Source organism: Tachyglossus aculeatus, chromosome 1 (genome assembly GCF_015852505.1).
Source record: "Tachyglossus aculeatus isolate mTacAcu1 chromosome 1, mTacAcu1.pri, whole genome shotgun sequence".
NCBI lineage: Eukaryota > Metazoa > Chordata > Mammalia > Monotremata > Tachyglossidae > Tachyglossus > Tachyglossus aculeatus.
In genome coordinates this window covers 101,394,045-101,406,650 of record NC_052066.1, presented here as the reverse complement: position 1 = coordinate 101,406,650, position 12,606 = coordinate 101,394,045, and the positions used below count along the sequence as shown (strand labels likewise).

The following is a 12,606-nucleotide window of genomic DNA, read 5'->3' as shown; positions in this document are numbered from 1 at the left end:
CATCAGAGTATCTTTCGGCTTTGTCACCTTTTTTCTTGGATGATGGCCAGGAGCAAATGCTCTCGGTTTCTTATTTGTATATCTCAAAAGCTACAGAATTCTAACCATCCATCCTGACACTTTTTCTTCTAACTTCTGAGTTCTTTAGGCGGTATACCTGTCCCAAACTGGGTGCTCTGTAGTTAGGTTTGTTGGCTAAACCTGCCCATAATGACATCTTTTGAGAAGCAATGTGGCTCAGTGAAAAGAGCACAGGCTTGGGAGTCAGAGGTCATGGGTTCTAATCCTGGCTCCCCCACATCTGCTGTGAGACCTTGGGCAAGTCACTTAATTTCTCTGAGCCTCACTTACATCATCTGTAAAATGGGGATGAAGACTGTAAGCCCCACGTGGGACAACGTGATCACCTTATATCTATCCCAGTGCTTAGAGCAGTGCTTATCACATAGTAAGCGCTAGAAGTAGCATGGCTCAGTGGAAAGAGCACTGAATGGTAAGCTTTGGGACATATGCAAGGCTCTGATATACCAGATACAGCCCCTGCCCCGAACAAGACTCAAAATTTATCAAAGCCCCATTTTACAGATGAGAAAACTGAGGCACAGAGAGGCTGAGACTTGCTGGAGATCACACAAAAGACCGCATTACATGGAGTCCTGGGCTCTTTCCTCTCTGCCACACTATTACGAATCAACGATCCCAGCTGGATTTGCAAGGGCCAGCATAGCTGAACTGCATTTGGTCACCCTAACATCTGTGGTGTTTTCATTACGGAATTGATGCTGAACTAAATGGATTTTCTCTATAGTTCAGTACTATTTACCCACCTGGGATATATTTATTTGTGTAATTCTTTGGGATAAAATCAGCTTTGATATCCCTAGTTATTTTTTTTTTTAATTTCTACATTACCAAATGTTTGGACTAGGATTCTCCACTGATGAGAGTAGGATATTTAAATACACAGCGAATGGTGGGCTGCCTATTTCAATGTTCTGAAGACACAATGAAGCCAAACCTCAAGCATCATGGTATAACAACCGTTGACAGTGGGAGACAGCAGTAACAACAGCAGATGGACCAGCTTGGTGGGTGGCAATGAGAAACAAGGTGAAGTTAAAATCAGAGGCTCCACTGATCTTATTAGCCACATTTGTACACAGTAAAAAATTCTTAGGGTCATCATATCCTCTTCTAATGTAAAGGATAATGAGTTTGTGTATCTGATATGCAGATAGGTATCTATCCATCTCTTATATATATTTTATATGTAGTGTATAGTGACTATTACATGTAATATGAATGTGTGATAAAAGAATAATAATAATAATGATGGCATTTATTAAGCACTTACTATGTGCAAAGCACTGTTCTAAGCACTGGGGAGGTTACAAGGTGATCAGGTTGTCCCACGGGGGGCTCACAGTCTCAATCCCCATTTTACAGATGAGGTAACTGAGGCCCAGAGAAGTTAAGTGACTTGCCCAAAGTCACACAGCTGACAATTGGTTGAGCTGGAATTTGAACCCATGACCTCTGACTCCAAAGCCCATGCTCTTTCCACTGAGCCACGCTGCTCATATATATAAATATATGTAAAATTGATACTGTGTATTTTATCTACTGCATATCTTTAGATCTAAGATAGATATTATACAGATGTATTATATTTAACATACTATATGAAGCATGCATACTATATATTACATCATTCATAAGGGGTTTATACATGTTCATACATAGGTGTGTACATAGACACACACATGTGCAAAATAGCTGCCTGCCTCAGTAGTGACAGGACATTTTCTTCTGTCATCTTTTCTGCTGTGGGATCAGTCTTTTGTTCACCTTGGGATGACCCCCATTACATAGAAGCAAAGCCAATTTTAGCAGGTGACATCCGACTGTTAAACATGTCAACACCTGTTCCTTCTCAGTTTCTTTTACAAGTTTCTCCCACATTTTTTTCTCTGAAAATATGTACTCTTTGGACACAGCCTTGAATGATCTGTAAGTTTCATAAGGAGTTGAGGGAAAGGTCTGGTGCTCGGAGAAGCAGCAAAAAAGAAGAGTGAGAAGTTTTCAGAGTGTTGTGGATTTACATTTTCATGAGAGGATACTTGTCATCTCCACCTCCCACTGTGGAGATATTAGGGGATCAGGCCACCACATTCCTGAACTCACAATCAACATGTCGAGAGGAAAAAGAGTTAAGATTTTTAAAACTCTTGATTCATCCAGCAGTTTTGCCCTTCAAAATCCCTTTAATCTGGGTTCCATACCACAGGAGTTCAAATATAATCCATGAGGTATTTTATGGAAGTTGATCAAGGTGAAGGAAATGGAAAAATCCATGGTCTTTCTAGGCATTCTCAAATGACCAGAGAAGTCTTAGATACAGGAATTTAGTTTCAATATAAATTCAGAGTAAAGGAGGAACAGCACCCTACTAATCACAAAGTTTCAGTAGTTTTCAAAACTTCTCACCCGCAAAAAAACTCACAAGCTTTCTTGAGCCCAAGCCCACATCTTTACTATTTGTTATATGAAAGAGGACCACAGGCAGGCCTAAAGAAATATAAAAAGAAAAAGAAGACGTCTCCTCCTGCTTTTAAAAGCTCTTGTCTGACTCACTGATGGACTGAGCTTATTCTGGGTCCCTATTAGCTGATCATTTGGACAGTAGCAATTACTGATTGCTTACAGGGCATATTGCCTACATGTGCAAAAAATGCCTAAACTATGTTTGAATGGATTCTGTCCATTCTTGGGTACAAGCATCTGGTCGTGCTTCACTCAGTTGAGGGGGGTTGATTCACTACCTGCTCATAATCCACATCTTCTGATTATTTCCTGCAGATCGGATCTGATTGCCTGGAAGAGCTCCCAATCTCATGAGGCAGTGAAATTATAAGGATACAAAGAGATTGAGAGAGATGGAGAGAATGTTTTTGAAAAATCAGAATCAGTATCCTTCCTTCCTTCCTTCATTCATTCAGTTGTATTTATTGAATGCTTACCATATGCAGACCACTGTACTAAGTGCTTCTCCAGCCCCTCCACCCAGCCACACTCATGTCCTTTGCACACTCTGGCTCTTCAGAGTAGGGGTGGGGGAACAGTGCCTGCTCTTGCGCTGCTGTCTATTGTGAGCCTCACAGCGATGTGTTCCAGCTCCTCAGCATTTCAGTCACTCAGTCAGTCAGTCATATTTATTGAGCACTTACTGCATGCAAAGTACTGTACTAAGAGCTTGGGAGATTACAACATAACAATATAAGACACATTCCCTGCCCACAAAGAGCTTAGAGTCTAGAGGGGAGAAGATGCCTGCTGACTCAGAATATCCAATCTCCCTCTTCCCAGGCTCCAACCCCTTGTCACAAGGCTGGTAATCAATGTAGTTTAAACCACTTAGACTATGGATGTCATTGAATGGGCTTCTCTGCTCATCATGGAGGACTTTGCCCAATAAGAGAGTGGCAGTTTAAAATGATGATAATCCCTTATGGATTCCACCTACAATATGCAAAGCACTTTATGAAATGCTTAGGAGCCTGCAATGCAATTAGTAGTTATGCTCCTTGCCCTCAAGTAGCTCATAACAAGGCAGTCATAGTTCGACCCAGGAGCTTCAAATCTCACAGAGGATTCTGGGAAATGCAATCCTTCAAGCTCTTGAGAAGGAAAGTATTTTATGAATTGCCTTTGGCTATTTAAGCCTTCTGATTATTTTGTATGCATTCAGTCATATTTATTGAGCACTTACTGTATGCAAAACACTGTACTAAGCACATATGTCTGCCTCAAATAGGAGCCTGAGAATTTCCTCTTCAAATTCTGCCAACAAATACATTGGACAATGCTGCCTCCTTATCCTTCCATCCTCATAAGAAAATAACTTCAAACCCCAGGCTCAATTCACACTGCCTATACTCTTTTCTTCCAGTTCAATTCTCCTCATATACTTTCACTTGCATAGTATCCACTTTCTTTAAAAGACAGTGGTTGTTGGAAATCCTCATTCTTGCTCACAAGGAAGAAATAGTGGGAGTATCTGATGGCTGTAAGGTGGGGAGGGGAGAGGGAATGCTGACCTGGATTGAGTACAATGAGAAAGATGAGGAATGAAGGGGTTAAGGGACTTGGTTGAAATTCAGAGAATCAGTGGCAGAGCCAGAGAGAGTTTATATGAAGAAATTGTTTCTCAGTTCCAAAATAATAAACTTCAAATCTACCTCCTGCTCACTGTAAAATTATCTTGGGAGAACAGGAAGAATAGCAGCAGAGATACATTGAGAGTCCATAAACAATTAAGATTCAGCACAAGGGAGGACATAAAAAGTCCTCAGTGACTCAGAGTTGGAGTTTATAGCTTTGTTTTTTCTTTAGTCTGTATTTCGATGGTTTTTCTATTGTGGCTTAAATATAAATAGAGGGAAAAGAAGGTTTTATTATAGATTTGTTAAATTGCTACTCAAACAAAAGTCTTTAATAGTGAGTTTGGATCTTTATATGTCATATTGTAGAGAAACAGAAAGTATTGCTTGGCCTAGGTCTTACCTTTTCATTTTGAGTACAGGGGGATGAAAGGGGGCATGGATTTTAGAGAGCTGGATACTGGAAGGGGACAATCAATAAGGAGTGAATAGAAAAGAAAGCCAATAATTCAGGTCTTTTGAGACCTGATTGGAAACTATCAGGTCTTGTGAAGACCTGAGATGAGCAAGCTTGGGAGTCAGGCTCAAATGCTATGGAGGCTGCTGCTGCCATAGAGTGGGTACATATGTTACTGAATACTGACATTAGATTCATTGATTGTTTTCTGGAACTGTGTACATTTAGGTGCTACTAGCATTTTTTGGTTGAATTGTTTCATGCCATTCAAACAATCTTTTTTAAATGATTCCCAAATTTTCAAACAATAAGGAAGATGCTTGAGTAACCAGATGATGAACAAGCAAGGAAATAATTCCCAAGGATGAAGGAAACAATTACATTTTATGAATTAAATTAATGGCTTGAGTTGCTTGTCCTAAATGCTAATACTGGATATCAGTGGATCAACTATTCTTAATGTCTTTAATCATCTAACACTTTTATTGCTTTGTTGGGTTCTTTCTTTTCCTCTTTTGCCTAATATAATTAATCACTATCTTTTTTACCTTATATTTTTCCTAACTATACATGCATATATGCTAAGCTTTTCTAAACTTTCACCCTACTCAGCTGTGATATATTTTTAAGCCCCCAGTTTTCCTGTAACACAGAAGCAATATTCCTGCAGAGCCCCAAGTTATAGAAAGCTAACATTGCACTAAAAGCCCAGTGTCTGAAGCTTTGCACATGCATACTAGTGTTTGTTCCAGCACTGTATTGTGCTACATAAAGACAGTAACTTATTATCAGAAGCATATCAGAGAAGCAACTTGGTCTAGTGGAAAAAGCAGGGGCCTGAGAGTCAGAAGACCTAGGTTTGAATCCTGGCTCTGAAATGTACTGCAATGTGATCTTGGGCAAGTCACTTAAATTCTCTGTACCTCAGTTTCCTCATCTGTAAAATGGGGAATACCTGTCCTCTCTCCTACTTATACTGTGAGCCCATATGGAACAGGGACTATAAACAACGTGATTACCCTAGTGCTTAAAACAGTGCTTGACATACAGTAAGCTTTTAACAAATACGACGATTGTCATTATTAATATCAGAAGAATCAATCAGTTGTGTTCAGTAAATGCCCATTACAAATGATAATAGTTATTGTGGTATTTGTTAAGTGCCAAGCACTGTTCAAAGTCCTAGGGTAGATACAAAATAATCAGGTTGGGCACAGTACTTGTTCCACATGAGTTCACAGTTTAGGTCAGAGGGATACCAGGTATTGAAATCCCATTTTGCAAATGAAGAACTGCCAATTATGATTGCCAATTGCTTGTTGTATAGTCTTGAGCAACTCAATTTTTCTGTGCCTCAGTTACGTCAATCTGTAAAATGGGCATTAAATCATCCTCCAACTTAGATATTACATGTTACAGATCAGTAATTTATTAATTTATATTAATTAATTCAATTGTATTGATTGAGCACTTACTATGTGCAGAACATTGTACTAAGCACTTGGAAAGTACAATTCAGCTACAGAGACAATCCCTGCCCACAACAGGCTCATAGTCTAGAATGGGGGAGACAGACATCAGAACAAGTAAACAGGCATTAATAGCATCAATATAAACAAAAAGAATTATAGGTATATGCACATCATTAATATAAATAAATGGAATTATAAATATGTACATGTATACACAAGTGCTGTGGGGGGTAGAGAAAAGGGAGCGAGTCGGGGCAATGGGGAGGGGAGGGAGCAGAGAAAAAGGGGGGCTTAGTCTGGGAAGGCCTCCTAGAGGAGGTGAGCCTTCGGTAGGGCTTAGAAGGGGGGAAATGTGATTGTTTGGCAGATTTGGGAAGAGAGGGAATTCCAGGCCAGAGGTAGGATGTAGGCCAGGGGTCAACGGTGGGACAAGTGAGAACAAGGCACATTGAGAAGATTTGCACCAGAGGAGCAGAGTGTGAGGGCTGGGCTGTAGAAGGAGAGAAAGGAGGTAAGGTAAGAAGGGTCAAATTAATGTCTGTCGCCCCCTCTAGAATAATAATAATAATAATGATGGCATTTGTTAAGCACTTACTATGTGCAAGGCACTGTTCTAAGCGCTGGGGGGGGGATACAAGGTGATCAGGTTGTCCCACGTGGGGCTCACAGTCTTCATCCCCATTTTACAGATGAGGAAATTGAGGCTCCGAGAAGTTAAGTGACTTGCCCATAGTCGCACAGCAGACATGTGGTGGAGCCGGGATTCAAACCCATGACCTCTGACTCCCAAGCCCATGCTCTTGCCACTGAGCCACAGCGCTGGGTTAAGAACTGTAAGCTGGTTGCGGGCAGGAAATGTGTGTACCACCTCTGTTAAATTTTACTCTCCGAAGTGCTTAGTACAGTGCTCTGCACACACTAAGGACTCAATAAATATGATTGATTAATTCCTCAGTATGAACTGTAGTGTCATCTTGTGACCATCCCCATAAGGCAATCCCTATTTTGATGCTCGACCTATTTTTCACAGATAAACTCATTGAGGGCAAGGAACATGTCTACCTACTTTGTTTATTGTACTCTCCCAAGCTCTTAGAACAGTGTTCTGCACATAGTAAGCACTCAATAAATAGAATTGATTGACTTACTGACTGAAGCGTATCATACCCAGTCGATTCCTTTACTGTCTGAGAAAATTGTGCTTATTGCAGTCAAAAACCTCACTGAATTAGTTTTAACAGCAGACAGAAGTTGAAGTGATCATCGTCACTATCATCATGACCACCATGACACTCATCATCAGATATGGATAAATATGTTCTCTGTTGAGGTATACACTTGCTCTCCCATAATTCTCTGTCCATTGCATAAATTTGATCCTTTTCTCCTTTTAGAATAAACAAGACACTCTCGTCCAGATGATTTTCTTCTCTTTCCTTGTTCTCTGAATGTTAGTAGCTAACTTTAATAAAGCCACTATGTCCCTTTGTTTGCCTGACCTGACAGAATTCTCTACAAAACTCCCTCCTCCCTCTTCATATCTGACAAAGCACCACTCTCCCCATCTTCAAAATCCTACTTGAATCACATCTCCTCCAGAAGCTTCCCTTGATTAACCTCCTATCTCCCCACCCTATTCTTAATAACAACAATAATGGTATTTCTAAGTGCTTACTTTGTGCCAGACATTATAGTAAGTGCTGGGGTGGATACAAGCAAATCAGGTTGGATATAGTCCCTGTCCCACAAGGGGCTCACAATCTCAATCCCCCTTGCCTGTGGAGCTCCCTCAAGATTCAGTTCTGGATCCCCTTCTATTCACCATCTACACCCACTCTCTTGGAGAACTAATTAACTCCCAGCTTCAACTATCATCTCTATGACGATGATTCCCAAATCAACAGATTTGGAAGAGTAGCATGGTGTATTGGATAGAGCATGGGCCTGGGAATCAGAAGGTCATGGATTCTAATCCCAGATCCACCACTTATCTGCTGGTGGTTTTGGACAAGTCACTTCACTTCTCTTTGCCTCAGTTATCTGTAAAATGGGGTTGAAGACTGTGAGCCCTATGCAGGACAGGGACTGTGTCCAACTGGATTTGCTTGTATCCACCCCAGGGCTTAGTACAGTGCCTGGCACATAGTAAGCACTTAACAAATACCATTATTATTATTATTATTACATCTCCAGCCCAGATCTCTCTCCTTCTCTACAGTCTTACATTTCCTCCTACCTTCAGGAAACCTCTACTTGGGTGTCCCACTGACACCTCAAATGTAACACGTCCAAAATAGAACTCCTTATCTTCCCACCCAAACCCATCCTCCCCCTGACTTTCCCATCACTGTAGACAGCATCACCATCCTCCCTGTTTCACAAGCTCATAACCTCAGATTTATCCTTGACGCTTCTCTCTCATTCAACCCAAATATTCAGTCTGTCCCTGAATCCTGTTAGTTTCAATCTTCACATTGCTAAAATCTGCCCTTTCTTTTCCATCTAAACTGCTATCACAATAATCATCATTCATTCAATCATATTTATTGAGCGCTTACTCTGTGCAGAGCACTTTACTAAGCACTTGGGCAAGTACAATACAACAATAAACAGATACTATTCCTGCCCACAATAAGCTTACAGTCTAGAAGGGGGTCAAGCACTTATCCTATCCCTGTCTTCTTTCCCCATTGCATTTTCTATAAATTAATTAATTAATGATGGCATTTGTTAAGCGCTTACTATGTGCAAAGCACTGTTCTAAGCACTGTTGGGGATACAAGGTGATCAGGTTGTCCCACGTGGGGCTCACAGTCTTCATCCTCATTTTACAGATGAGGTAACTGAGGCTCCGAGAAGTTAAGTGACTTGCCTAAGGTCACACAACATAACCTCTCCATAACCTCTTTGATACTAACCCCAGCTTCTCAACTCACTGTACGTCTCCCCTTAGCCTGACAGCTCCCTGTGGGTAGGGATCATGACTGCACACTATATTGTATTGTATTTCCCAAGTGCTTAGTGCAGTCTCTGCACAGAGTAAGCACTCACTAAATACCACTGATTGATTGATCTGCACATAGTAAGAACTCAATAAATACCATTTATTGATTGATTATTTAAACACAATATTGGTATTGATATTTCTGTCCATGGGAAAAAATTGGAGGGGAGGATAGAGACTCATCTAACTTTGATGACAAGTGCAGGAATTCCCTATTATAATACTCTCTTTTAGCTCTTTTTCATGGTGGTGCCATTTAATTCTAATGTCAGTATTTATTATTGCACCCTCTCACTTAGAGACAACCTGCAAACTTATCCTTCATTTAGTCACCTCTGTTCCTCTCTCCATCAGCCAATAAAGTAGGTGTCAGGTTTGAATAGAGAGATTAAAGCCCACTTCAATTTTACGTTAGATAATGCCAAAACTAGTTGGTATAGATAATGAGGGATTTCTAACATGTTAGTACAAGTGGCTAGTTTACTGAAAAGGAGTGAAAGATCACATTTTGAAAGAAATGGTTTATATTTCTATACAGAAATAATTGTGATATTTGTTAAATGCTTGTGATATGCCTAACACTGGGGTAGATACAAGATATGCAAGTCCCATATGGGGCTCACAGTCTAAGGAGGGAGAATGGGTACTGAATCCCCATTTTGCAGATGAGGAAACCGAGGCACAGAGAAGTTAAATGACTTACCCAAGGTCACCCAGCAGACAAGTATAAAAATAATACATAATTCCAAATATTTTATTGGTACATACTTGCATTGCCATAGGATCAAATTTACATTGTCTCGATTAGATTTTTGAATTTTGGAAATATTATAATGCATACTAATTATTTCTTATTTCCATTTAGCACTCTTTCACCTAAAACTTTTTTTTCATGAAGCCAATTAAGATCCCCAATTAAGACATAGTATTATGGTCCTGGCTATAGAGAGAGGAATGTACTAAATGACATCCCAAAGGGATTTCAGTGATTCAGTGGATTGTTAAGGTTCACTTAAAAAGCAAGTGTCAAAATCAAAACCGAGAGACTCTCTTCTCTGCTAGATTGATCTGAGAGGTGAAAATCCATTGCATTGTTAAGGTTGAATAGGAAAGACTGCGGGTTGTAAAATATTCCCTCTCCATGCATAGGGATGGCTGTCCAGGATTAGCAATCATTATATGGTTCCTCTAGCCATCTTTCTGCTACTAAGACATACTCCTGGGCTGTTTAGACCACCTGTCTAGTCCAGTAGTGGCACTGCTTATAGTTTTAGGTTCTTACAGATACTGCATTAATGCTTTCTGGCTCTACAATTCTTCAATCCTGTCACCTCAGAAAGTTAAGCTGAGTAGATGGGGACCATTAAAGACCATATTCATCCTCATCACTATTTCCTCAGTTCCTTTGGAATAAGATTAATAACCACATCCACCTTGAAATACAGTGACTGCAAGAAGCCAAGAGCAGGCACCAGGGGCTTATTGGTCACAGAGGAAACAGCGAGGGCAAAAGCCAAGATGGTGGATCGCTATGATTCTTCCCTGTTTCCACATCCAACAGGTTCCAAGTCCCCAACCCAGAATGTCCTGGAAGAGATCTACACCCTTAGTAGCATAACATTCCATGCTTAGAGGAAGCAAGGAATCTCTTCTTCTTGAGCATCAGACGTTAGCATTTCTCACAAGCCTGTAACCTTGGCACTGTCCTTGATTCCTCTCTCTCATTCAACCCACATATTCAATCCGACACTAAATCCTGTCGACTCCACCTTCTTGTCTTTTCTTATGCCGCCAAGTCGTTCCCTATCCATAGTGACACCACGGACACATCTCTTCCAGAATGCCCCACTCTCCAATTGCAATTGTTTTGGTAGCGAATCCATAGAGTTTTATTGGTAAAAATGCAGAAGTGGTTTACCATTGCTGCCTTCTGCGGAGTAAACTTGATGAGTCTCCACCTTTGACTCTCTCCTGTGCCTTTGCTGCCCAGCACAGGGGAGTTTTGACTTGTAGCAGGTTGCCTTCCACTCACTAGCCACTGGCCAAGCTAGAGATGGAATGGGTATTCCTCTGCTTGACTCTCCCTCCCATAGCTGAGACTGGCAGACTACTGGAAACTCTCCAGGTGCAAGCCTGAGAGGGTGATTCCACCTTCACCTTGCTAAAATCCTCCATTTCCTCTCCATCCAAACTGCTACCACATTAATCCAGTCACTTATCCTAGCCTGCCTTGATTATGGTATCAGCCTCCTTTCTGACCTCCCTGCCTCCCCACTCCAGTCTATACTTCGCTCTACTGCCTGGATCATTTTTCTACAAAAATATTCAGGTCATGTTTGTTTCTCCACTTCTCAAGAAACTCCAGTGGTCGCCCATCCACCTCCTATCACATGAAAACTCCTCACCATAGACTTTAAAACATTCAATCGCCTTGCCCCCTCCTACCTCACCTCGCTACTTTCCTACTACAACCCAGCCTCCACACTTCGCTCCTCTAATGTTAACCTTCTCACTATATCTCAATGAGAAGCAGCAGGGCTCAGTGGAAAAAGCCTGGTCTTGGGAGTCAGAGGTCATGGGTTCTAATCCCAGCTCCGCCACATATCTGCCATGTGACCTTGGGCAAGTCACAACTTCTCTGAGCCTCAGTTACCTCATCTGTAAAATGGGGATTAAGACTGTGAGCCCCACATGGGACATCCTGATCACCTTGTATCTCCCCAATGCTTAAAACAGTGCTTCACACATAGTAAGTGCTTAACAAATACCACCATTATTATTATCTCAATCTCATCTATCCTACCGCAGACTTCTTGCCCACATCCTACCTCTGGCCTGGAAATGCCTTCCCTCCTTATATCCAATCCTCTCCCATTTCAAAGCCTTGCTGAAGGCACATCTCCTCCCAGAGGCCTTCCCTGACTAAGCCCTCCTTTCCTCTTCTCCCACTCCCTTCTGCTTTACCCTGACTTGCTCCCTTCATTCATCCCAACACTCCCAGCCCCACAGCACTTAGGTACATATCTGTTATTTATTTGTTTATATTAATGTCTGTCTCCCCTTCTAGACTATAAGCTCTCAGTGGGCAGAGAATGTATCTACTGTTGTATTGTTTGATTCAGTGCTCTGCACACAGTAAGTGCTCAGAAATATGATTGAATGGATGAAAGGCAAACTCCATTAAAATGGCGTATCATCCTTTTCTAAATCAGATTTGTCAGAATCAATTAACAATCATTTTCTTAAAATCCCAAACATATCTCATTTCCACAAATAATTTTTATTAGCTCTGCTTCTGAGTCCAGGAAAGAATAAATGAGGGGTTGGGTGGAAAATGACATATCTATGACAGCCCCTCATTTTCTCATCAGAAAGGATTTCTGGGTATTCGGAATCTGTTCCAGGGCTTAGCACTGGCCCTAATATTTCCTCAGCCTCCACTCCAACAGCTTTAAATGATCATGCTGATGAATATGTGATATGTAAAGACTTTTGGGCTAGCCTTCATATTAC

The 12,606-nt window shown here is 41.1% G+C and overlaps 1 non-coding gene across 1 annotated transcript; it reads right to left on the bottom strand.

Moving 5' to 3' along the window:
* Positions 1–11,098: 11,098 nt before the first annotated feature.
* Positions 11,099–11,236, bottom strand: LOC119937752. Its single transcript, XR_005454200.1, has one exon. It is a non-coding gene; the product is annotated as a small nucleolar RNA SNORA7 (small nucleolar RNA).
* Positions 11,237–12,606: the final 1,370 nt, after the last annotated feature.